General features: G+C 45.7%; 1 protein-coding gene across 2 annotated transcripts in view; it reads right to left on the reverse strand.

The window, feature by feature from the left end:
• pde2a (phosphodiesterase 2A) overlaps positions 1–26,963 on the reverse strand; it is a 303,048-nt gene that overhangs the window by 222,023 nt on the left and 54,062 nt on the right. Inside the window, exon 1 of one of the 2 annotated variants that reach the window (XM_073044333.1) lies at positions 20,867–21,003. The exons of the other annotated variant lie outside the window; for it this stretch is intronic. The gene's annotated coding sequence lies outside the window, so the exon portion shown is untranslated. Of the gene's footprint in view, positions 1–20,866; positions 21,004–26,963 lie in introns of those variants that run through there. 2 annotated transcript variants of the gene reach the window in all.

Consider the following 26,963-nt stretch of genomic DNA (forward strand, 5'->3'; position numbering starts at 1 on the left):
AGAGGGAGGTACAGAGACCCAGGTTCTGTAGCTTTTCGATCAGGACTGTGGGAATGATGGTGTTAAACACTAAGCTATAGTCAATAAACAGCATCCTAACACAGGAGTTTGATTGGTCCAGATGATCTAAGGCCAGTTGAAGTGCCACTGAGATTACACCTGTTGTAGGCGATAGGCAAATTGCAGTGGGTCCAGGTCTTTGCTGAGATAGGAGTTCATTCTAACCACGACCAACCCCTCAAAGCATTTCATCATCATACATGTGAGCGCTACATGTCAGTAGTCTTTAAGGAAGCTCACACTACTCTTCTTAGGCACTGGTATAATTGTTCCTTTTTTGAAGCAGGTGAGAACTCCCGCGAGTTGGTTGGCACAGGTTTTCAGAGCCTTACCAGGTACTCCATCGGGACCTTCCACCTTGCGAGAGTTTACCCTCCTTAGAGATAGCTTGACAGCGGCCTCCGAGACAGCGGTCTCAGGGTGACCAGGTGCAGCAGATATCTTCATATTCTCCCTTTCAACGTGGAGAAAGAAGGCTCATCTGGTAGTGAAGCATCACTGTCATTCATGCTTTTGGGTTTCACTTTGGAGGAAGTAATGTCCTGCAAACCCAGTCAGAGTTGATGTGCATCCAAAATCACCTCCAACCTCACTCGGAATTGTTTCTTCACTCTTGAATTCTCCCTCTGCAACTCTTACCTGGTTTTCTCATCACCAGACTTAAATTCCATAGATTTAGCCTCAGCAGAAGATTAACCTCCTGGTTCATCCATGTCTTTTGAATTGGCAATGCTCAGCATGTTTTCGTAGGCACGTACTCATCCACACAGGTTTTAATAAAGTCGATTACAATGGCAGCATGCTCACCCAGTGATGCACCATCTATAACTCTCAGAGACGTGAGTCGAGATAGGCTTTTATTAGCTGGAAGAGAGCACCGTCAGCAGCGTCAGCAGCAAGAGCCCAGCACACAACATCCTGGAGACTGAGGGAGAAACAGTGCCTCCAATCGCCTTTATACCGGGGTCTGTGGGAGGAGCCACAGGAGCAGTCAGCAGGGGACGTGTCCAGACAGGTATATGTAGTTCACCTCACCCAGATTTGAAGATGAATCTCTGAATACCGATTCAAAGCAGTCCTGTAGGTGCTCCTGTGCTTCCCTTGTCAATACCTTATTGGTCCTCACTTCTGATGCTGCAGTCTTCAGTCTCTGCCTATACTCAGGGAGTAGGAGTACAGCCAGGTGATCAGATGTTCAGAAGTGTGGGCGTGGAATAGCACGGTAGGCATTCTTGATGATGGTGTAACAATGGTCCTCCATTGTTTCCTCTGGTACTACAAGTGATTTAATGATGATAATTATTTAGTGACTTTTCCAAGCTGGCCTGGTTAAAATTCCCCAAAATGATGGTGAAAGCGTCAGGGTGTGCTGTTTCGAGCATGTTGATCCCATTGCTCGGATCATCTAGAGCCTGTTTGACATCGGTCTGAGGTGAAAAGTACGCTGATACCAAAATGATTGCAGAAATCTCCCATGGCACTTAATTCCAGGTCAGGTGAGCAGAATTGGGACAACACTGATACATTTGTGCACCAAAAGGAGATGATCATGAGGCATACTCCTCCACCTCTGCTTGTGAGAGACTCAACAGTTATACCCTGATGCTGTAAAGTGAACCATTAATCTGAATCGCTGTGTCCGGTACAAAAAGGTTTAAAAGGTAGATAGATAGATACTTTATTCATCCCCATGGGGAAATTCAACTTTTTTTCCAATGTCCCATACACTTGCTGTAGCAAAACTAATTACATACAATACTTAACTCAGTAAAAAAATATGATATGCATCTAAATCACCGTCTCAAAAAGCATTAATAGCTTTTAAAAAGTTCTTAAGTCCTGGAGGTAGAATTGTAAAGCCTAATGGCATTGGGGAGTATTGACCTCTTCATCCTGTCTGAGGAGCTTTGCATCGACAGTAACCTGTCACTGAAACTGCTTCTCTGTCTCTGGATGGTGCTATGTAGAGGAAACAAAGTTCACAAGCAGTCCTAATATCCCTCTGATACAGCACCCTAGCTCTGAGATCTTCAGTTTTATTTACTAGTGACTGTATGTTTGTCAGCAAGATTGGGAGTCAAAAATCCTGTTTTATTAAATACACCTGTGCCCCCCATTTCCTACGAGGAGTCCGGCGAGAAATACGGCCACAATCAGCATTGTTTCCATTGGTTTTAAGCAGCGATAGATTATTAAATTGCATTGACATCTTTATTAACTGTACAGACCTTGGAAGCTGTTCTGATTCTCAGTCATATCAGGCTAAAGCCGAAATCATCCATCGAGCTGTGCTGCACGAGATTGCCTTCAAGGTGCCCCGGAAGTGATTGATCACGTGCAGGAAAAAGGGATTGAGTTTTAAGTCAGCATTGTGTTTGGCACAGACATCGTTATCTGAATGCAATGGATGAATTCTTACTAGGATGGAGGTACCGAGAGATTTGGGGTCCATGCCTATGGATCCCTCACAGTTGATGAGCAAGTTGAATAAACATTCTGAATATTAAAAGGTCTGAACAGATTAGATATGGCAAAGTTATTTCCCATGGTAGGGGATTCCAGGACAAGAGGGCACGACTTCAGGATTGAAGGACGTCCATTTAGAACAGAGATGTGGAGAAATTACATTAGTCAGAGGGTGGAAAATCTGTGGAATTTGTTGCCACGAGCGGCTGTGGAGGCCAAGTCATTGGGTGCATTTAAGGCAGAGATAGATAGGTTGTTGATTAGCCAGGGCATCAAAGGGTATGGGGTGAAAGCAGGGGAGTGGGGATGACTGGAAGAATTGGATCAGCCATGAGGAATGGTGGAGCAAACTCGATGGGCCAAATGGCCTACTTCTGCTCCTATATCCCATGGTCTAAATAAATAGTAAATCGATTACAGTATATGTATATTGAATAGATTAAAAACCGTGCATAAGCAGGTGTAGTATTTATTTATTTATAAAGTGGGGTAATGTTCACAGGTTCAATGTCCATTTAAGAATTGGATGTGTGAGGGGAGGAAGCTGTTCCTGAATCAATGAGTGTGTGCCTTCAGGCTTCTGTACCTCCCTCCCGATAGTAACAGTGAGAAAAGGGCACGCCATGGTGCTGGAGGTCCTTAATAATGGACACTGCCTTTCTGAGACACCGCTCCTTGAAGATGTCCTGGTACTTTGTAGGCTAGTGGCCAAGATGGAGCTGACTAGATTTAAAACCCTCTGCAGCTTCTTTCAGTCCTGTGCAGGAGCCCCCTATACCAAAGAGTGATGCAGCCTGTCAGAATGCTCACCACAGTACATCTATAGAAGTTTCTGAGTGTATTTGTTGACATGCCAAATCTCTTCAAACTCCTAATGAAGTATAGTCACCGTCTTGCCTTCTTTATAACTGCATCAATTTGTTGGGACCAGGTTAGATCCTCAGAGATCTTGACACTCAGGAACTTGAAACTGCTCACTCTCTCTACTTCTGATCCCTCTGAGGATTGGTATGTGTTCCTTCATCTCACCCGTCCTGAAGTCCACAATCAGCTCTTTCATCTTACTGACGTTGAGTGCCAGGTTGTTGATGCGGCACCATTCCACTAATTGACATATCTCAGTCCTGTATGCCCTTTCATCACCACCTGAGATTCAACCAACAATGGCTGTATCATCAGCAAATTTATAAATGGTATTTGAACTATGCCTAGCCACACAGTCATGGGTATAAAGAAGAGTTCAGAGTAGAGCAGTGGGCTCAGCACACAACCCTGAGGTGCGCCAGTGTTGATCATCAGCGAGGAGGATATGTTATCACCAATCCACACAGATTGTGATCTTCTGGTTAGGAAGCTGAGGATCCAATTGCAGAGGGATGTACAGAGGCCCAGGTTCTGAAACTTCTCAATTAGGACTGTGGGAATGATGGTATTAATTGCTGATCAATAGTCGATGAACAGCATCCTGACGTAGGTGTTTGTGTTGTCCAGGTGGTCTAAAGCCATATGAAGAGCCATTGAGATTGCAGATAGGACAGTTAAGAGGGTGTATGCTGTGTTGGCCTTCACTAGTCGGAGGATTAAGTTCAAGAGCCACAAGGTAAGGTTGCAGCTCTATTAAACCCTGATTAGACCCACTCGAGAGGACCACAATCTTGACGTAGAGTTTGGAGGCTTGCATGCTTCAATGACCCAAAGAGTTATGTTGGCTGGAGTCAGGGTCTTGTGCTTTGGTTCTTGGTAGGGTCACCCATGCCAAACAGGTCAAAGAGCAGAGGCCAGACTAAGAGTGGTCCACTGGTTCTCCAGGTTCAGGGGTTCAGCTAACAGCCCTGGCTGGTCAATAAACAATTGTTACGGAAACAGCAGTGAAGAAACCTTCTATTCAGACAGAGATGGAGGGCCTTCATTGCTGCCCTAAATGCCAGCGGCATAATGGGCAGAAAGAAAGACCACACTTGGAATATTGTGTTCAGTTCTGGTCATTATAGCAAAGAGGCTCAATCGGATGATAGAAAAATGGAGAGTTATGTGGGAGGAAATGGTTGATGATAGAGCAGGTTAAAAGTTTAGCCCAACATCATGGGCTGAAAAGCCTGTACTGTGCTGTAATGCACTCTGAGGTATGCTGTCTGAATATTCCTGTGCTGTACTATTCTCTATTCTACGTTAAAGCAGGCAGCTCCGGTAGCTTTAAGCCAGGGGTATTTTTTAACCCTTTCGACGCCATGGACCAATACCATTAAGCAAGGGGTCCATGGACCCCAGGTTGGGGACCCCTGCTTAAGCAGACACAAAGATGAAGATTTGAGAGAAAACCAGCAAAGCGAGTGATGCACACGGTGGAGATAAAAATATATTAAAGCTACCACAATCGCAGGGTCGTTGCCATAGCAACGGTACCACATTAAACTTCTCTAATAGCTATCCGGGGAATCGGAGTGCGGAGAAAGCTCTGTAAATTATTGTAATGTCAATTGGTACCTGAAATTAGACCTGAGCATTTCATGGTGCATTTTCCAACAATATCCAAAACCGAGCCTCGCTGGGAGATATTAGACGAGGTAATCAAAGTGCTCAGGCACAGAGGGAGGTTTCAAGGGGAGGAGGGAGAGAGAAGGAGGTTTGTGAAGACCCAAAGGAATCAGAATCAAGTTTATTATCACTAACATACAGTATGTTGTGACATTTATTACAAAAGAATGTATAGAACTGAAACACTATACCACAATCCAGGCCCTCGGGCCCATGACCTTTTAACCTATTCCAACATCAATCTAACCCTTCCCTCCTACATAGCCCAAAATGCATCCATCATCCTTGTGCCTTTCCAAACTTCTTAAATGCCCCTAATGTATCTGCCTTTACCTCCACACCTTTTAGTGCGTACCAGGCACCCACCACTCTCGGTGTCAAAAAAGCTACCTCATCTTTCCTCCAATCTCCGTAAAATTAGCTTACTCCCTCAGAAATTACACCTGGGAAATGCCTCTGGCTGTCCACTCAATCTATGCCTCTTATCATCTTGTTCACTTCCATCAAGTCACCCCTCACCCTCCAAAGCGGCAAGCCCTAATTCGCTCAAAGTTCAAAGTACATTTATTATCGAAATATGTATACATTATACAACTTCGAGATTCGTCTCCTTACAAGCAGCCATAAAACCCATCCTCATAAGACTTGCTCTCTAATCATGGTAGTATCCTGGTAAATCTCCTCTGCACCCTCTCCACATCCTTCCTAGGAGGAACAAGAAAGGGGACAGAGGCGGGCCAGGTCACCTGAAATTAGAAATGTGCTGCTCTCTAAAAGAAGAGTGAGGAGTAGGAAAGATTTGAGACTCTTTCAAGTTGCTAGCAGGAACACCATGGGCAGAATGGCCTGCTGTTGAGCTACAGAATTTAGTCACATTGTCCTAGTGATGGGCCCATGAATATTGCAGTTCAACATACTGTGTGCTGTTCTGGTCACCTCCCTACAAGAAAGGTATCAATAAGATTAGAAAGAATACAGAGAAAATTTAAAAGGATGTTGCTAGGACTTGAGCTGAGTTATAGGGAAAGGTTGAATAGATTAGGACTTCATTCCCTGGAGTAAAGGAGAATAAGAGGAAATTTGATAGAAGTATACAAAATTATGAGCGGTATAGATAGAGTAAATGCAAGTAAGCTTTTTCCACTAAGGTTGGGTGAGACCAGAGCTGGTGGTCATTGGTTAAGGGTAAAAGGTGAAATGTTTAGAGGGAACATGAGAGGGAACTTCTTCACTCAGAGGGCAGTGGAAGTGGTGGATTCCAGTGCAATTTCACCTTTTGAGAGAAATTTGGATGGGAGGGGAACGGAGGGCCACTGACCAGGTATGGATCAATGGGACTAGGCTGAATAGTTGTTTGGAACAGACTAGGTGGTCTGTTTCTGTGCTGTAGTTTTATATGACTCTCTATGAGCGTCCAGTATTGGTATGTTACCTAAGGTAAAAGATGTCTATGGAGTGAGACTGGAGCACTCGCCCAATGGTGAAGAGGTTAAAGTTGGGGATGGCTGGTGGGAGGAGGAGGATGTAGTGATAGAGAGCATTGAGGGGGTACAGTGGAGGGGTAGAGGTAGGGGTCACTACCCTGAATCTAAAATTAGAGGGCATAGGTTTAAGATGAGAGGGGGAATGCTATGGTACCCTTCCATTAGGCAGGAGATATCACAGCATTAGGACGAGAACTGTTAGGGTGGGAAATAGCTTCTTCTCCCAGGCTGTAAGACCACTGAACTCCTTCCCACCACCCAGGTCTCATCATATACGAAATACCAGTAACGTTATATTCTCCAGTCCTGCTGAAGGGTTTCAGTCTGAAACATCGACTGTACTCTTTTCCATAGATGCTGCCTGTCCTGCTGAATTCCTCCAACATTTTGTGTGTGTTGCTTGGATTACCAGCATCTGCAAATTTTCTCTGTTTGTGATTATTATTTGTTAATTTACTAGTGGTAATATTACTTTATGTGTTGTGTGTCAGTTATATATACAGTGTTGTACACCTTGGTCTATAGGAACATTGTTTATTTGGTGGTGTATGTGTGCATAGTTGAATGACAATAAACTGAACTTGAACTTGAAGGATTTCGAGGGACCTGAGGGGGAGGCTTTTCACACAGAAGGCGGTGGTGTATGGAACGAGCTGTGTATAGTGAAGCACATAAAACTACAGCACTTATATTTGAAACATAGCTGATCTTTAACAATGATACCTTTATTCAGAAACACTTCAGCAACAATTATCCTCGTACTCGCACTCCACAAGGTTGCTTCAGAATCAGTTTTGTTTTAAATCACTGACATCCTTAGCCGCAGGTGAGATGCCAAAGTATTGGAGGATAGCTAATGTGGTTCTGGTGGTTCTGATGTTTAAGACTCTAAGAATAAGCCAGGAAATTATAGGCCACAGAGTCTGACATCAGTAGTGGGAAAGTCATTGAAAGGTATTCTAAGGGACTGGATATATCAGTATTTGGATAGGCAGGGACTGATTAGGTATCATCAACATAGCTTTCTGCGTGGTAAGTTGTGTCTAAGCAACCTTATAGAATTTCTTGAGGAAGTTACAGGAAAGCTGATGAAGGTAGGACAGTAGATGTTGTCTACATGGACTTTAGCAAGACATTTTGACAAGGTCCCCATGTGAGGATGGTCAAGAAGGTTCAGTCACTTGGCATTCAAGATGAGGTAATAAATTGGAATAGACATTAGCTCCACAGAAGAAACCAGAGAGTGATTGTAGGCGGCTGCCACTCTGACTGGAGGCCTGTGATCAGCGGGGTGCCACAGGGATCAGTGCTGTGTTCATTGATGTTTGTCATTTATATCAACAATTTGGATGATAATGTGGTAAACTGGATCAGCAAATGTGTGGACAACACCAAGATTGGGAGTATCGTGGATAGTGAAGAAGACTACCAGAGCTTGCAGAAGAATCTGGACTAGCTGGAAAAATGGCAGATGGAATTTAATGCAGACAAGTGTGAGGCATTGCACTTTGGGAAGACCAATCAGGGTTGGTTTTACACAGTAGGGCACTGAAGAGTATGGTAGAACAAAAAGGTCTAGAATACAGGTCCATAATCATTAAAAGTGGTGTTGCTGGTAGATAGGGTCATAAAGAAAGCTTTTGGCACATTGGCCTTCATAAATCAAAATGTTGAGTGCAGGAGTTGGGATGTTATGTTGAAATTGTATAGGACACTAGTGAGTCCTAATCTGGAGTATTGTGCACAGTTTTGGTCACCTACCTACAGGAAAGATGTAAATAAGATTGAAAGAGGATAAGAGTGTTGCCGGGACTTGAGGACCTGAGTTATAGGGAAAGGTTGAATAGGTTAGGACTTTATTCCTTAGAATGTAGAAGATTGAGGGGAGATTTGATAGAGGTGTACAAAATTATGTGAGGTATAGATAAGATAAATGCAACCAGGCTTTTCCCACTGAGATTGGGTGAGTCTAACACTAGAGGTCATGGGTTAAGCATGAAATGTTTAAGGCAAACATGAGGGGAAACTTCACTCAGAGGGTGGTAAGAACAAGCTGCCAACAAAAGTGGTGGACATTTAATTTTGGAGAGGTCCATGCATGGGAGGGTTATGGTCCTGGTGCAGGCCAGGCCAAAGGGCCTGTTTCTGTGCTGTAGTGCTCTGTGACTCTATCGCCATAACTTTACATCTTTGGAATGTGGAAGGAAACTGGAGCACCCAGAGGAAACTGAACGTACAATCTCCTTGCAGACAGCGACAGGAATTCAGAATCAGGTTTAATATCATTGACGTACATTGTGAAATGTGTTGTTAAGCTGCAGCAGTACATTGCAATACATAAAAATAAAAACTATAAATTCCAATAAATATATACCCAAAAAAATTAAATTAAATAGGTAGTGCAAAAAGAGAGTAAAAATACTAAGGTAATATTTATGGGTTCACTGTCCATTCAGGAATCTGATGGCAGAGGAGAAGCTGTTCTTGACTCATTGAGTGTGTGTCTTCAGGCCCCTGTACCTTCTCGCTGATGGTAGCAATGGGAAGAGGACATGTCCCCTCTTCTTGATCCTGCAGATGACACTGTAAAGCATGGCACTAACCACAAAGAGAGAGTAACCTTCCTTCTTTTCCATCGAAAAGAACTCTCTGCATCATCTGTCCCCTTGGGGCAGCTTGCGGTTTCCATGCCTACCCACACTAAATGCAACCCGGCTAACTCACTGTGAGATTGCCAAGTACCAGTTCTGAGCATGACAAATTGCTGCATTCAGAGACCTCGTTAACCTTTGACGATCAACGATAGCCTTCCCGCTGAGCTCGTGCACAGAGCTGCGACAAGTGGAGCTATTTGCTCGCTTCATTAAGCATAATAGCTTCGCTTGCGGGGTAATTCACAGCCATCGCCTCCTCGTGAGGTTCCACTTGAGGCAACGCTTCACCTGCAAATCTGTTGGGGTCATTTACTGCATCCGATGATCCCAAGTTGGCCTCCTCTACATCGGTGAGACCCGTCATAGACTGCGGGAGCACTTTGTCGAGCACCTTCGCTCCATCTGCACGCAACAAGCAGGATTTCTCGGTGGCATATGTCAATGATAATAAACTAGAGTCTGCTATCCCTTGTCACTCTAGCTCGGGAACAACATCTGTTCCTCTCTTGAAAATTAGCAATAACCTCCTTATAGAATTCCACAGGTTTGCTATCCTTTGGGATTGACCTCACAATCTAACTTGTTATAGACATGCACCTTATTGTCTGCCTATACTGCACTTTCTCAGCAATTGTAACACCTTATTCTGCATTCTCTTATTGCCTTACCCTCCTCTAACTTAGTGCACTCTTACAATTCTCGGACTATGTTGGTCGTTGATGCAAAACACTGCACTATGTTTTGAGGTATATGTGACAAATAAAGCTAATCTTTCCTTCTAATAAATTTATCTCTATGAACGCTATGAAAGACAGGTTTTTCACTTTATCTTAGCAGATGTGACAAGAATAACTGTGCTCAGTTCTGTGTTCAATTTCTCAAACTTCTGGTAATTGGCAACCTATCACTACTCCCCATTCCTGTTCCCCTCTCTCACCTTTTTCCTAACCTGCCCATCACACCCCTCTGGTGCTCATCCTCCTTCCCGTTCTCCCATATCTTCCGCCCTCTCCTATCAGATTCCCCCTCCTCCAGCCCTTTATCTTTCACCAATCAACTTCCCAGATCTTTACTTCACCCCTCCCCCTCTCCCAGTTTCACCTATCTCCTACTATCTTGTGCTTCTGTCTTCCCTCCCTCCGCCTTCTTACTCTGGCTCCTCGTCTCTTTTTCCAGTCCTGATGGAACATCAACCGTTTATTCATTTCCACAGATGCTGCCTGGTCTGAGCTCCTTCAGCATTGTGTCTGTGTTGCTTTGGATTTCCAGCATCTGCACATTTTCTCCTAATGGTGTCCAGTCCTGATCACCTCATCATAGGAGGGATGTGGAAATTGATAGGGTTGATCAGAAGGCGTCTGGTGTGTTGGCTTTCATTAGTCAGGACATTGAGTTCAAGAGTGGTGAGGTTATGTTACAGCTCTATAAAACCCTGGTTAGACCACACTTGGAAAGTTGTGCTCAGTTCTGGTCACCTCATTATAGGAAAGATGTGACAGCTTTGGAGTGCGTGCAGAGGAGATTTACCAGGACGCTGCCTGGATTAAAGAGCAGGTCTTATGAGGAAAGATTGAGTGACCGTCGGCTTTTCTCTTTGGAGTGAAGGAGGATGAGTGTGTTCAAGATGATAAAAGTCATTGATAGAGTGGAGAGCCTTTTCCCAGGGCACAAATGGCTAATACAAAAGGGCATAATTCTAAGGCTGTTAAAGAAAAATATAGGGGAGCTGTCAGAGGTAAGTGTTCTTTAAAAAGAACAGAGAGTGGTGGGTGTACAGATCGCCTTGCCAGGGGTGGTGATAGACACAAATATATTAGGAACATTTAAGAGACTCTTGCATAGGCACATAGATGAAAGAAAAATGGAGGGTAATGTGGTAGGAAAGGGCTAGGTTGAACTCGGAGTAGGTTAAAAGGTTGGCACAACATTGTGGGCTGAAGGGCCTGTACTGTGTCATAGTGTTCAATGTTCTATGTTCTAATAAATTAATTCCTCATCCCAATTCCGTGATAGCTTTGGAACACTCTGAAGTAATAAGAAATGCATTTCCACATCTTCTCTCCATCTCCCCGGAACACAACAATCACCAGCGATGAGTCCTTCCTTCCAATTTCAGTGCCTGAGAGACGGAGAGAGCCGTAGGTTTTGGCACTGGATGTTATTCCAACAGAGCTGTGTCCCCAGTTCCCCAAGTACCACTGGAGACACATGCACTGTAGATTGCAGCCAGGCCAGACTGGGGCTCGTGCAAGAGCAGCTTTAACAAGATGTCTCCTCTCCCAAAATCCGAAAGATGTTACTCTGGCTCAGAACGGTGCTCAGTAACGTGGATCCATCTAATGATGATAGTTATATGACTGGTATCGGAGTCTGTTTCGGCTGGAGTTCAGAAGGATGACGGGGACCTCATGAAAGGCCGGGTTGAGAGGGATGAACTTCCCCAATAGCCTGTCCTGGTCCAACCATATTGACGCTACAGCCAAGCGGTGACACAGTAGGGTAGCGGTTATCCTAACGCTATGTCTGCGCCAGCTACCTGGGTTCAATTCCCACTGTTCCCATTCTGACATATTGGTCCATGGCCTCCTCGTGCCACGATGAGGCCAGTGTCAGGGTGGAGGAGCAACAGCTTATATTCCATCTAGGTAGCCTCCAACCTGCTGGCATGAATATTCATTTCTCCTTTCGATATAAAAAAATTCCCTACCCCTTCTTTTACACTCCACTCTGGCCTCTTACCTCTTCTCACCTGCCTATCACCTTCCCTCTTCCCCTGGGTCCCCTCCTCCTTCCATTTCTCCTATGGTCCACTCTCCTCTCCTTCTCCAGCCCTTTACCTTTCCCACCCACCTGGCTTCACCTATCACCTTTTAGCTATCCCCCTTCCCCTCCCCACCCCCATTTTTTAAAATTTTGCCATCTTCCTCCTTCCTGTCCAGTTCTGAAGAAGGGTCTCGGCCCAAAATATCGGCTGTTTATTCATTTCCATAGATGCTGCCTGACCTGCTGAGTTCCTCCAGCATTTTGTGTTGCTTTGGATTCCCACTATTGACTATAAGAAGTTTTGTACGTACTCTGTGACTGCATAGCTTTCCTCTGGGTGCTCCAGATTCTTCCCACAATCCAAAGACATCGGGGTTTGTAGATTAATTGGTCACGAGTGTAATTGGGTGGCGAAGGCTTCTTGGGATTGAAGGGCCTCTCACCGGTTGTATCTCTAAATAAAAATATGAAAGCTCACCAAAGCCTCTACTTGCTCAGGAGGCTAAAGGAATTTCTTATGTCCCCTCTCCATGATTTTTATCAATGTACCTTTGAAAGCATCCTTCCTGGATGCATCACAGTTAGTGACCTCTCTTCCTATAACCACAAGAAACCTTATGGAAACCAGCCTTCACTCCATGGACTCTGCCTATACTTCTCACTGCCTCAGTAAAGCAGCCGGCGTAATCAAAGACCCCACCCACTCCAGACACTTTCTCCTCTCCCATCGGGCTAAAGAAACAAATGCCAGAAAGCATGTACCACCAGGCTCAAGGATGGCTTCAGTCCCGCTGTTATTAGACTCTTGAATGAACCCCAGTCCACCTCATTATGATCTTACACCTTATCGTCCACCTGCACCGCACTTTCTCTGTAACTGTTAAACTTTATTCTACATTTTGTTATTGTTTTACCTCAATACACTGTGTCATAACTGTATGGATAGTCGTAGGCAGCACGGTAATGTAGTGGTTATCTCATTGATTTACAACACCAGCTGTAAGGTTGGGGTTCAGTTCCTGTCGCTGTCTGTAAGGAGTTAGTACTTTCTCCCCATGACCTTGTTTCCTCCCACATTCCAAAGACGTACCAGTCAGGATTAGTAATTTGTCAGCGTGCTGTGTTGGCACCAGAAGCGTGGTGACACTTGCCCCCAGCACATCCTCGGACTGTGCTGGTCGTTGATGCAAAGCACACCATTTCACTGTGTTTCGAAGTACATGTGACATGTAAAGCTAATCTAATCTGTCGACCTGAAATGTTGCTTTCAGAGAAGCATGGACTTGTACTCCCATCTCCCTCTGTTCTACAGCAATCCCAGAATCACATTGAATTTGAAGAGGAAGCTCTGAGATGCCTCATGTAAAAATCAGAGAACATCCAGTGACGGAGTACTCCAAAGCTCCTCACTGTTTGGCTCCTTAAGATGTTTGCACTCCATCCCTCAAGTTTATTTAGCCAATTCTGACCGGAACACCCTATCTAAGGTCTATCCTGGCACCAAGGTTATTCTTCAGCCCCCGGTGTCCCACAATTCAATGAGTGGTGGATATTTCAAGATCAACTTCAGTTTATTCTCATTCAACCATACGCATGCATACCACCAAACAAAACAATATTCCTCTGGACCAAGGTGTACAATGCAGTGCATACAACCTAGACACATAACACATAAATAATATTACCACTATTAAACTAACAAATAATAAGGTGCATTTACGACACAAGCTTAAAAAGTAAACAGTGTAACGCTGCTAGTGCTTCATACGTGGCTGGTGGCAGTGGTCTTACGGCCTGGAGGAAGAAGCTGTTTCCCATCCTAATAGTTTTTGTCCTAATACCCGGGTGCTTCTTGCTTGATGGAAGGGGGTTAATGAGATTGCTGGACGGATGGGAGGGATCACCGACAATGCTAGGGGCCCAGCGTATGCAGTGCTCCTGATAAATATCTCGGATGGGTGTAAGAGAGACCCCAATCCCCTCAGCAGGCCTCACAATCCTTTGTAGGGCTTTGCAGTCAGATGCCTTGCAATTCCCGTACCACACAGTAATGCAGCTGGTCAGGACACTCTCGGTTCCTTGCTCTTCATCGAGGTTCTAGCCCCAGGCTAGTGCTGTCTACACTCCTGGTTACCAAGCAACTCTCATCTCTGCTATATTAATTTGTGCTCTCAGTCTCTCTCTGCTGGAATCAATCCACCGAGTGTGTGTTGCCAGTTACCCTAGCTGCCTGAGTTCCCTGTCAGTCAAACCACCATCAGCTCCACCAATGTCAATACTCCATTGATCGGGTACAAGGTACTCTTGTCTGAATGTAGAACGTTGGGTTATCAGCGAGACCAACGGCAGAGGAGCTGCGTAAATCAGTTGTAGTGCAGACTAGGCCTCACGTCGCGACGTCGCCTGTTATAGCTGCCTACGACAGGTGCAGCATCCACGCTGACATCAGGGCTGCCTTCCAGTGCTTGCTCGGCGGAAGACAAGCTGGACTGCATTTGTCTGCAGATTGTCGCGGGCTTGTTCTTGGCAACAACACTCATGGACTCAGGGACTCTGATTATATTTTTCTTTGGTGCAACTGTATGCTTATTGCTGTCTTATATGTGGCATATGTGCCATGTGCTGTGTGTGACTGTTGGTGCCGTGTTTTACACCTTGGCCCTGGAGTAACACTGTTTCGTTTGGCTGTGTTCAGCAGTATTGATGTCTGGTTCAATGACAATTGTACTTGAACTTGAAGGCCAGGCTCCACCCCCCATCCTCAACCACAACATACCAACACTAACGGACAACCTGCTCCCATTTTCACCAGTAAAAAAAAATTCTACAATGACCTTTATTAATCAAGGCATTGAGTTGAAAAGTCAGGATGTTATGCTGCAGCTTTATAAAACTCTAGTTAGGCCGCATCTGGAGTATTGTGTAGAGTTCTGGTCACCCCATTATAGGAAGGATGTCGGGGATTTGGAGAGGGTGCAGAAGAGGTTACCAGGATGCTGCTTGGTTCAGAGGGCATGTGCTATAACAAGAGGCTGGGTGAACATGGGTTATTTTCTCTGGAGCTGTCTGGGGAGATCTGATTGAGGTTTATACAATTATGAGAGACAGAGGGAGTAGACAGAAACAAGTTGTTAATTCAGTCAGCTCCATCATGGGCACCAGCCTCCCCAGCATCCAGGACATCAAGGAGCAATACCTCAAAAAGGTGACATCCTTCATCAAGGACCCCCATCACCTGGACATGCCCTCTTCTCATTGCTACCATCGGTGGGTGGTACAGGAGCCTGAAGACACACACACTCAGCGATTCCGGAACAGCTTCTTTCCCTCTGCCATCTGATTTCTGAATGGACATTGAACCCATGAACACTACCTCACTACTTCCTTTTCTCTTTTTGCACTACTTATTTTACACACACACACACACACACACACACACACACACACTCACACTCACACACACACACACACTCTCACACACACACACACACACACACTCACACACACACACACTCACTCACACACACACACACACACACACACACACACACACACACACACACACACACACACACACACACACACACACAGTGCTTGCTGTAATTTACAGTTTTAATGTATTGCAATGTTCTGCTGCTGCATGATAGAGGTGTACAGGATATTAAGAGGAATAGATAGAGTGGACAGCCAGCGCCTCTTCCCCAGGGCACCACTGCTCAATACAAGAGGACATGGCTTTAAGGTAAGGGGAGGGAAGTTCAAGGGGGATATTAGAGGAAGGTTTTTCACTCAGAGAGTGGTTGGTGCGTGGAATGCACTGCCTGAGTCAGATACACTAGTGAAATTTAAGAGACTACTAGACAGGTACATGGAGGAATTTTTTAAGGTGGGGGGTTATATGGAAGGCAGGTTTGAGGGTCGGCACAACATTGTGGGCCGAAGGGCCAGTACTGTGCTGTACTATTCTATGTATAACAACAAATTTCACGACATATGCCAGTGATATTAAACCTGATTCTGACAGGCAAGTGAATGTGAGGAACATGGAAGGATGTGGACATTGTGTAGGCAGATGAGTTGAGTTGGCCATTTGATTGCTAATTTATGTGTTTCAGCACAACACTGTGGCTGCTCCTGTCCTGTACCGGCCTATGTTCTGTGACTAGTTGCTGGAAACAAAGCAATACAGTACCACAGATGCTGGCAATCTGAAATAAAAACAGAAAGTGTTTGGACCACTCAGCAGGTCAGGCAGCATCTGTGGAGAGAGAAACCAAGTGGATGCTTCAGGTCGACCATGCTGTCCATCCAGGCCATGATATCTTCTCACAGCTATCACTGAAGTCCCACACCGCCAGGCTCAGAAACAGCTATTTCCCTTCAACCATTCACTTCTTGAACCGACCGGCACAACCCCAAACACTACCTCAGTACAGCAACACTGACCACTTTGCACTAGAATGGGACAGTCGGTGCAAAACGGACATTTACAGTGCATGCAGTACAGTTCAATTAGAAAAAAATTCCCATGTTTACATGCAATATGTGACTTTGATAATCCACAACACTCAAAGGCCATTGGCAAGCTAGGGTGTAGCATTATTCAGCTGCACAACAGACCTAGGAGCAGAAATAGGCCATTCAGCCCATCGAGCTTGTTCTGCCTTTTGATCATGTCTGATATTTTTCTTTGCCTTTCTCCTGCCTTCTCCACATAACCCTTCCCAATCAAGAACTTATCAGTCTTTGCCTTAAATACACACAATGACATGGCCTCTACAGCCTTCTGTGACAACAAATTCCACAGATTTTCTACTACTGTCTAAAGAAATTCCACCACATCTCCGTTTTAAAAGAGTCATCCTTTTATTCTGTTGCTGTGCTCTCTGGTCCCAGGCTAACCTACTGATGGAAACATCCATTACAGGAATAATCTTTCCTGAACCAACATCGAAGACCCCATGGCCAGGAGCACTCGCAAGCACCTCATCCTCCTCAAGATGCTAAAGAAACTTGACACTACCCTCACCCATTTTTATTGATGCACCATAGAAAGCATCCTATCTGATGCACCTGATATGGCAACTGCTCTGCCCGTGACCAGAAACCGCCGAGAGTGCGGACTCAGCTCAGAACATCACGGAAATTAGCCTCCCCTCCATGGACTCTGTCTACACTTCACGATGGATTGGTAAAGCAGCCAGCATAAGCATAGACCCCTCCCACTTTGGATGTTCTCCACCCTCCCACTGAGTCATATGCTTGTTGTACGATGTGAGCAAGCATGGTCTTTGACCATGATTGTTCTTGGAAAATGTTTCTGCTGAAGTGGTTTGCCCTCGCTGTCTTCTGGCCTGTGCCTTTACAAGGTGGGTGACCCCAGCCACTATCAACACTCTTCAGAGGTGACCTGCAGGCTAGCGGAAGGAAGAAGCGCCTTGCACCTCCTCTGGTAGAGATGTATCTCCACTCCACCACCTGATCCTATTGGGCAGAAGATTCAAGAGGCTAAAACCACATACCAAAAGGCTGCAGGACAACTTCTACCCAGAAATTATAAAAGTATTGAACTGCAATAAAATAGACACAATCTCACAATCTACCTCAATATATATGGCCTTGCTTCTTATTATCTTCCTGCGCTGCATTTTCTCTGTTGCTGTTCCATTTGATTCTGCATTCTGTTATCATTTTTCCTTGTCCTACCTCATGCACTGATGTGATGAAATGATCCGTATGGATAGCATGCAAAACAAAGATTGCACTCTCTACCAGGGGTTCCCAGCCTGGCTTACTGGTATTGGTCCATGGCACAAGGTTGGGAACCCTTCTCTACATGTTCATTCTCTCTGACAACCTCCCCACCCCTCAGCACTCATGTGGGAAGAAGACTTATTCTGACTTTCTCCCAAATTCCCAAGCAGGTGTCTTCTAACAACAATACAGGTAGCGGTTAGCGTAATGCTTTACAGCGTCAGCTATCGGAGTTCAATTTCCCCACCATCTGTAAGGAGAGTATATGTTCTCCCTGTGACCGTGTGGGTTTCCTCTGAGTGAAATGGTTTTATCCCACAGTCCAAAGACATACGGGTCAGGATTAGTGAGTTGTGGGTATGCTATATCAGCGCCAGAAGCATGGCCACACTTTCGGGCAGCCCCATGTTGGTCGTTAACAGAAACAACACATTTTATTTGTATGTTGCAATGTACAGTATGCACGGGGTGTCCAGGGAGGGGTAGCACATCTGGTGAAGGGGCTTGTCATGTCCAACACACACAAAATGCTGGAGGAACTCAGCAGGCGAGGCAGCATCTCTGGAAAAAAGTAGAGTCGACATTTCGGGTTGACGAAGGGTCTTGGCCGAAAACGTCGACTGTCCTCTTTTCCATGGATGCTGCCTGGTCTTGCTGAGTTCCTCCAGCATTTTGTGTGTGTTGCTTGGATTTCCAGCATCTGCAGATTCTCTCGTTTGTCGTGTCCATTCTGGGGCAGCTCACTCACCTTTGGTCCCCACCGGACACTCAGCTCTCACCTTTGGCTCCGAGTAGCCGTTTGCATGTGACAGTAGCTACATCCTGGTCCGCCATTTCAATAGATGGGCTAAACCAGGTGAGGGTAGCTGGTGAGCCTCATACCCTGGTGAGATAGGGAGATACCTGTACTAGCATGCAAGGTCAGCTCAGCGGACTGGTTGGATGAGATCTACAGTGAGATGCAATGACCAGGAAGACAGTTCTGCAACGCTTCATGGAGAGCGAAGGGCATGTCGAGGCCCAGAAGACATCACAGTTATCCACTGCAACCAAGGAAGACCTCAGTTTGTGACACTTGTTCATACCACTGGAGTCGTGGTCAAGAGAGTGGAACTGCCCCCGTGTAATGGCTTTTCACCTTAAAAACTCTCCCACGAGGTCTCCTATCATCGTCGGAGACATTATACAACCAACCAATTGTTATATGGTTAATACCACCCACAGTATGTATGACAAATAAAGCTAATATTAAATCTTTAACTTTGTTTTTACTTAATCAACACATTCTGAAACTTTAAAGCTTTTCAGTTTTCTTTTACTTCAGAGCTCACCAAATCTCCCATTTCCCTTACCGGCCTTGTGTACAATCCTGTAACCGCTTTTTCCAGAAGTTTTACGCTGAGACCAAGGCTCAGTGCAAATATTTAGTTGGCGTTTAAAAAAAGAAATGACAGGGACACTAGAGACTGCCAGCGCTGGAATCTGGAGCAACACACGAAACGTGCTGGAGGAACTCAGCAGGTCAGGCAGCGTCTGGGCATGTATTCATTGGAGCTTAGAAGAATGAGGAGGGATCTCACTGAAACTTATTGAGTATTGAAATGCTTAGATGGAGTGGATGTGAAGAGGATGTTTCCTATAATGGGGAGACCAGGACTAGAGGGCACAGCCTCAGAATAAAGAATTCAGAACAGAGAACGGAGATGAGGAGGAACTTCCTTAGCCAGAGGGTGATGAATCTGTAGAATTAATTGCCACAGACAGTTGTGAAAATCAAGTCACTGGGATAACTACCCTCATTTAAGGATATTTTATCTTGTTATTTCATGCTGGTTATTTATTGCTATTTATTTATATTTGTAGTTGCACCATTCGTTTAGTTTACAGATGCTGTTCTATAGATTTGCTACGTAAGCCCGCAGGAAAAGAATCTCAGGGTAGTATGTGGTGACGTGTATGTACTCCAATCACATATCTTACTTTGAACTTATATTTAAAGTGGTGGTTGGTAGGCTCCTGATTAGTCAGGGTGTTGAAGGTCACGGGGAGAAGGCAGGAGAATGGGGTTGGGCGGGGTAATAAATCAGCCATGATGGAATGGCGGAGCAGACTCGATGACTTGAGTGCCATAATTCTGCTCCTGCTCCTACATCTTATATAATCTGTGGGGTAAATGGACATTTCACACATCCTGTTGAGACCCTTCATCAGGACTGGAAAGCACAATGGCAGATAGCCGGTATAAAGAGGAAAGAGAAAAGGGTGAAGAAAGAACACCGGGTCAGCACAGACATGTATGGGCCAAATGGCCTTTTCCTGGGCTGTTAAACTTTATGACTCTATAAGCAGTGGCAAGTGATAGGGAGGTACAATTGAGGGGGAGTGATAGGCAGATGGGGGTGGAGAAAGAGTGGGAGTGGAGTCAGATGCTGGGAGGTGACAAAGGGCAGAAGATGATAGAATCTCTGCCACAATTTGATACCACTTACCGCACAAGGCAATAAGGTGCTTAAGAGGGCATTTGGTGTGTTGGCTTTTAGTACTCGGGGGATTGAGTTCAAGAGCCGTGAGGTAACGTTGCAGCTCTAGAAAACCCTGGTTAGAATCAGAATCCGTTTATTATCACCGGCATGCATCGTGAAATTTGTTAGCTTAGCAGCAGCAGCAGTACAATACATGATCATATAGAAAGAACAAGGTGAGGTAGTGTTGATGGGTTCAATGTCCACTTAGGAATCGGATTTTTTTTTAAAACACTGATTGGTGGGTGCCTGGCATGCTCTGCCAGGGATGGGGGTAGAGCTAGATACATGAGGGACATTTAAGAGACTCTTAAGCCATGTAGGAGGGAAGGGTTAGATTGATCCTGATGAAGGGTCTCTGCCCAGAACATCAACAGTTTATTCCCCTCAATGGAAGCCACCTGACCTGCTGAGCTCCTCCAGCATCTTGAATCGTCACTGAATTTTCAACATCTGCAGAACTTCTTGTGTATAAGATTGATCTTTGAGTAGGTTCAAAGGTTGACACATTATCGTGGGCCGTAGGGCCTGCACTGTGCTCTATGTAACACTTTCCTGTGTGGTTCAAATGCCCCTGCCACTCCCCTCCCTCCTGCCACATCCCAACCCGACCACCCTTGAACCTCACCTCTTGAGCAGTATAGGGTTGTGTGGAAATCGCACAGGCACTCTCAAAGTTCGGCAGTGTCTTCACCTGTCTCTGTACTTTCTGGTCTTGTTGCTGCTCACACCTGTGCTGGCACTTTGTGAAGGTCTCTGTGCCTCTCTCCCTGTCCTTACTCCTCTCTTTTCCTTTCCTGCGACACTTCCTCCCGTCCTTCACAGCTGCATTCTCTGCCTCTCTCTCTGCACCCGAGTCTGGATGTTCACCGCTGTTCTAGAATATCAACACAAGCCGTCAGAAAGCATGAACCCACCAGGGTTAGACCGGGCAGGCCCCACCCTCTGTTTTCTTAGAAGTTTTTGTAGATCTAGCATGAAACCCAGAAGCTTACCAACTTCTATAGATGTACAGTGGAAAACATCATGACAGGTTGCATCACAAGATACACACACAAAATGCTGGTGGAACTCAGCAGATCAGGCAGCATCTATGGAGAAGTGTAAACAGTTGAGGTTTCAGGCAGAGACCCTTCATCAGGGTCTCAGCATGTAATATTAACTGTTTATTCCTCTCCATAGGTGCTACTTAACCTGCTAAGTTCTTTCAGCTCTTTTCATCTGTCGGTCTCTGCCGTTCCTTTGGATTCATCAGCTGCGTGGAGAGGGATGGCAGAGAGCGACAGAGTTCAGCATCGGTGGCTTTGCAGGAGTTGCCAGTCAGCATTGAACTCAATGTAGGACTGCCCTAGGGACTCCAGCTCTGCGTTTTTCCTCAGGATTTACTCCTGAAGCCTTCCCCATGAGTGGGTACAGCTGCAAGGCAGCGGAGGCTTGAGATCAGAGTTTTCCTTCTCCGAGATGAGCTGCCAACTATGGCTGACGAGCCCCATCTGTTTTGTTTTTTGCACTGGAGTAGATAGGTGCCAGATAAATGCAGGTCGAACCTTCATCGCCAAGCGACCAACTGCATTTCTGTGACCCGTCTCCTCCAACAATTAATGAATGTTGGTATCTAGAACACGTTGAGTGGAATGCTCACAAGAGGGGCTGGGGGTGGAGAAATTGCTCCTCTCAGTCCTGACTGAGCCAGGACTTATCCAATTTTACCCAGGAAATTAATATCAAGAGCATTACCAAGCTGAGATCTTGGATGAAATCCGTCCTGTTCCCTGCTGTTCCCCACCAGGAGACGCAGCCTCTGACACTCCACAGAACCATCATATAATGCGTTCTGACATTTTAATTTTACACTGCCTTTCAGCTTGCCTGAGAGGCTCAGGCCAATACCCCGGGAACAACATGTCTCCCCCTATTTAATCTCCTGGGTTAACCCTTTGGAGGCAATAAGAGATTTTGTAAGTGCAAAAGTCTCAGGAAAAAATCCAATGGATTTCAAAGATCAAAGTGAATTTATTATCAAAGCACATACATGTCATCATACTCTGAGATTCATTGTCTTGCAGGTATTCACAGTAGAACAAAGAAATACAATAGAATGAATGATTACACACAAAGATGGACAAGCAACTAAGGTGCAAAAGAAGACAAACTGTGCAAATACAAAAACAAATAATAATAATAAAAATAATAATACTCGACATCCTCACGATCTGAGCAGATTAGATGTCAACAAGGAAGTGCCAAACGCCTGGCTCAGAGTTGGAGACCTTTTCCCAGAAATAGACGGGTTCCTTGTGGCAATACAGGTTAATACAAATAACTTCAAAAATACATAACAAAAAAACCAAAAAATTCAAGACGATAAATGCAGAAAATGTAGCAAGAAACCAGAAACAATCCAACTCGTTACAGGATCCTGTGGCAGTTTAACTCAATCTGATTACTTACACAGACAAAAGCAAGTGGGAACCATTGTTAACCAAAATCTTGTTTTAAAATACAAATTCATAAAAGAAACCATTCCTTACTATAAATACAAGCCTGATCCAGTTTTAGAGTCGGAGTCGTACAAATTATATTATGACTGATCAGTTATTACAGACAGGACAATCTATAATATCCATCTGGACAAAACAATACAGGATGAACAAACAAAAATAATTTACTTGGTAGATATGGCCATTCCAAACACACACAACGTACAGAAATCAGCAACTGAAAAATACGAGAAATATGCTGAATTAAAAGAGGAAATTGAAAGACTAGGGAACATGAACAGGGGATACATTGTCCCAATAGTAATATCTACAATTGGTATCATCCCAAAGTCCCTACACAATAGTATTAAACAATTAGGCTGACACAGCAATATTTATGTAAATCTTCAGAAAGCTACAATACTAAACACCACTAGAAAAGTCTGAAATTTCCCAGCAATTGAGAAATGAGTGTGCTTGATTCTGCCCATACCTCGGGTTTTACCAGCTGGAGCTGAAAAAATAAACAATATTAATAAATAATTCTGAGAACATGGTCTGCAGAGTCCTTGAAAGTGAGTCCATCGGTTGTAGAATTGGTTCAGTGTTGGGGTGAGTGAAGTTACCCCCCTGGTTCAGGATCCTGATGGTTGAGGGGTAATAACTGTTCCTGAACCTGGTGGTGTGAATGCTGAGGCTCCTGTACCTCCATCCTGATGGCGGGAGTGAGAAGAGAACATGACCTAGATGGTGATGGTGTCTGATGATGGATGCTGCTTAATATGGCATTGCTCCTTGTAGATGTGTTCAAAAGTGGGGAGGGCTTTACCCGTGATGAACTGGGCTGCGTCCACTACATCTTGTACACATTACCGTTCTTGGACATTGGTGTTTTCATTCCAGGCCATGGCACACTCTTCACCTTGCACCGATAGAAGTTTGTCACAACATGTCAAATCTGTGCTCTTCCTCACATTTGGAATTAACCCAACTGAACTACATATTTCCTTAGAATGAAATCAAAAGGTGACAGCCTATAACATTCAGAGAGAGGTTGCCAGGGTAGTGGAGTGTCTCCCAGAGCAGAGGAATACTGTGAAGTCAAGTGAATTCACACAAGTCCTCATAGAGAGGTCAGCAGTTTCAAGTTCTTGGGTGTCAACATATCTGAGGATCAATCCTCGGCCCAAAACACTGATCCATTTACGAAGAAGGCATGACAGCAGCTATACTTCACTGAGTTTGAGAAATCTTGGTATGTCACTAAATACTCTAGCAACTTTCTTCAAATGTGCTGTGGAAAACGTTCTAACTGGTTGCAACATCATCTGGTCTGGAGGGGCCACTGCACGGAATTGGAACAGCTATAGAAAGATGTAAATTCAGCAAGTTCCATCATGGGCACTAGCCTCCCCAGCATCATGGACATCTTCAAAAGGAGATGCCTCAAAAAGGCAAACTCTATCATTATGAACCGTTACCATCCAGGACATGCCCTCTTCTCATTGCTACCATCAAGCAGGAGGTACAGGAGTCTGAAGACACACCCTCAATGTTTTAGGAACAGCTTCTTCCCCTCCACCATCAGATTCTTAAAATATATTTCTTATTGTAACTTACAGAAAAGTAGAGTGTACAGGAAGAGTGCCCGTGGGCTGAGGGAGGGGATTCTTGTGAGTGGGGAGAGCTGGTGATGGGGGAGGGGATTCTTGTGTGTGGGGAGAGCTGGTGATGGGGGAGGGGATTCTTGTGTGTGGGGTGAGCTGGTGATGGGGGGAGAGTACCCGTCAGCTGAGGGAGGGGATTCTTGTGTATGGGGAGAGCTGGTGATGGGGGAGGGAATTCTTGTGTATGGGGAGAGCTGGTGATGGGGGAGGGGATTCTGAGTGCGGGGAGAGCTGGTGATGGGGGAGGGGATTCTGTGTGTGGGGAGAGCTGGTGATGGGGGAGGGGATTCTGTGTGCAGGGAGAGCTGGCGATGGGGGGAGAGTGCCCGTGGGCTGAGGGAGGGGATTCTTGTGTATGGGGAGAGCTGGTGATAGGGGAGGGGGTTCTGTGTGCGGGGAGAGCTGGTGATGGGGAAGAGAGTCTGTAGGCTGTGGAGGGGATACAGTGGGTGGGGACATTTGGTGACAAGGGACGGTTTCCGTGGACTATGGGATCGGATTCAGTGGGTGGGGAGAGTGTATAACAGATGGCATCAACCCACAAGAACAATCAGTTAACTGCTCCTTCACCCAACAGTGACAGGCGTCCAACTCAAGTACCGAGTCAGAACATACTGAACGTTCCACAGGGATGGCGAGGAATAGCAGGTCCGTTCCCTTGGAAACAGAATTTAATTTCGCAAATACACATCTTATTTCAATTCACTTCAAACCTTAAAAGCTAATTGAAGCTGAAAGCCTTCAGCCGCCAGTCCCAAAGCTGAACTTCATGCAGTGTGAAACTCCCTCTACACCGTCCCATCACACACTCCCGGGGTCAGACACAGAGTGAAACTCCCTCCACACTGTCCCATTACACACTCCCGGAGTCAGACACAGAGTGAAACTCCCTCTACACCGTCCCATCACACACGCCCGGGGTCAGACACAGAGTGAAACTCCCTCTACACTGTCCCATCACACACGCCCGGGGTCAGACACAGAGTGAAACTCCCTCTACACTGTCCCATCACACACGCCCGGGGTCAGACACAGAGTGAAACTCCCTCCACACCGTCTCATCACACACGCCCGGGGTCAGACACAGAGTGAATCTCCCTCCACACCGTCCCATCACACACGCCCGGGGTCAGACACAGAGTGAATCTCCCTCCACACCGTCCCATCACACACGCCCGGGGTCAGACACAGAGTGAAACTCCCTCCACACTGTCCCATTGCACACTCCTGGGGTCAGACACAGAGTGAAACTCCCTCCTCACTGTCCCATCACACATTCCCAGGGTCAGACACAGAGTGAAACTCCCTCCACACTGTCCCATTACACACGCCCGGGGTCAGACACAGAGTGAAACTCCCTCTACACCGTCCCATCACACACTCCCAGGGTCAGACACAGAGTGAAGCTCCCTCTACACTGTCCCATCACACACTCCCGGGGTCAGACACAGAGTGAATCTTCCTCCACACCGTCCCATCACACTCTCCCGGGGTCAGACACAGAGTGAAACTCCCTCCTCACTGTCCCATCACACACTCCCGGGGTCAGACACAGAGTGAAGCTCCCTCTACACTGTCCCATCACACACGCCCGGGGTCAGACACAGAGTGAAACTCCCTCCACACTGTCCCATCACACACTCCCGGGGTCAGACACAGAGTGAAACTCCCTCTACACCGTCCCATCACACACTCCAGGTTCAGACACAGAGTGAATCTCCCTCCACACCGTCCCATCACACACTCCCGGGGTCAGACACAGAGTGAATCTCCCTCGACACCGTCCCATCACACACGCCCGGGGTCAGACACAGAGTGAAGCTTCCCCTACACTGTCCCATCACACACTCCCAGGGTCAGACACAGAGTGAATCTCCCTCTACACTGTCCCATCACACACTCCCAGGGTCAGACACAGAGTGAAGCTTCCTCTACACTGTCCCATCACACACTCCCAGTGTCAGACACAGAGTGAATCTCCCTCTACACCGTCCCATCACATACTCACAAGGTCAGATACAGAGTGAAGCTTCCCCTACTCTGTCCCATCATTTACACTCAGAGCACAAGTCAGACAGAGAGTAAATCTTTCTTCTCTCAATCACTGTCTACAATTTAAATTTGGGAAACACCTGTGAGATATAGTGACCAGGTGAGTGATGGAATGAGGTGAACACCTTTGTGCAGTATGCAGGTCCAGCTAACAGGGATGCCACTAATCCCCTTGCTAGCCCATCATAGTGTGGCTTTCCTCCCACATTCCAAAGAATCAGTGACTTCAGGAAATGCTATTTGTGCACTGGAAGCATGGTAACACTTTGGAGCTGCCCCCAGCAAATTCCAAGATCGTGCAGGTTTCTGATACAAATAATGCATTTCACTGTATGTTTCAATGTACAGAGCCTATGAAAGTATATAATAGGTGCAGGAGTAGGCCATTCAGCCCTTCGAGCCAGCACCACCATTCAATGTGATCATGGCTGATCATACACAATCAGTACCCCGTTCCTGCCTTCTCCCCATATCCCTTGACCCAGCTATCTTTAAGAGCTCTATCTAACTCTTTCTTGAAAGCATC

The sequence above is a fragment of the Hemitrygon akajei genome, chromosome 4 (genome assembly GCF_048418815.1).
Source record: "Hemitrygon akajei chromosome 4, sHemAka1.3, whole genome shotgun sequence".
Lineage (NCBI taxonomy): Eukaryota > Metazoa > Chordata > Chondrichthyes > Myliobatiformes > Dasyatidae > Hemitrygon > Hemitrygon akajei.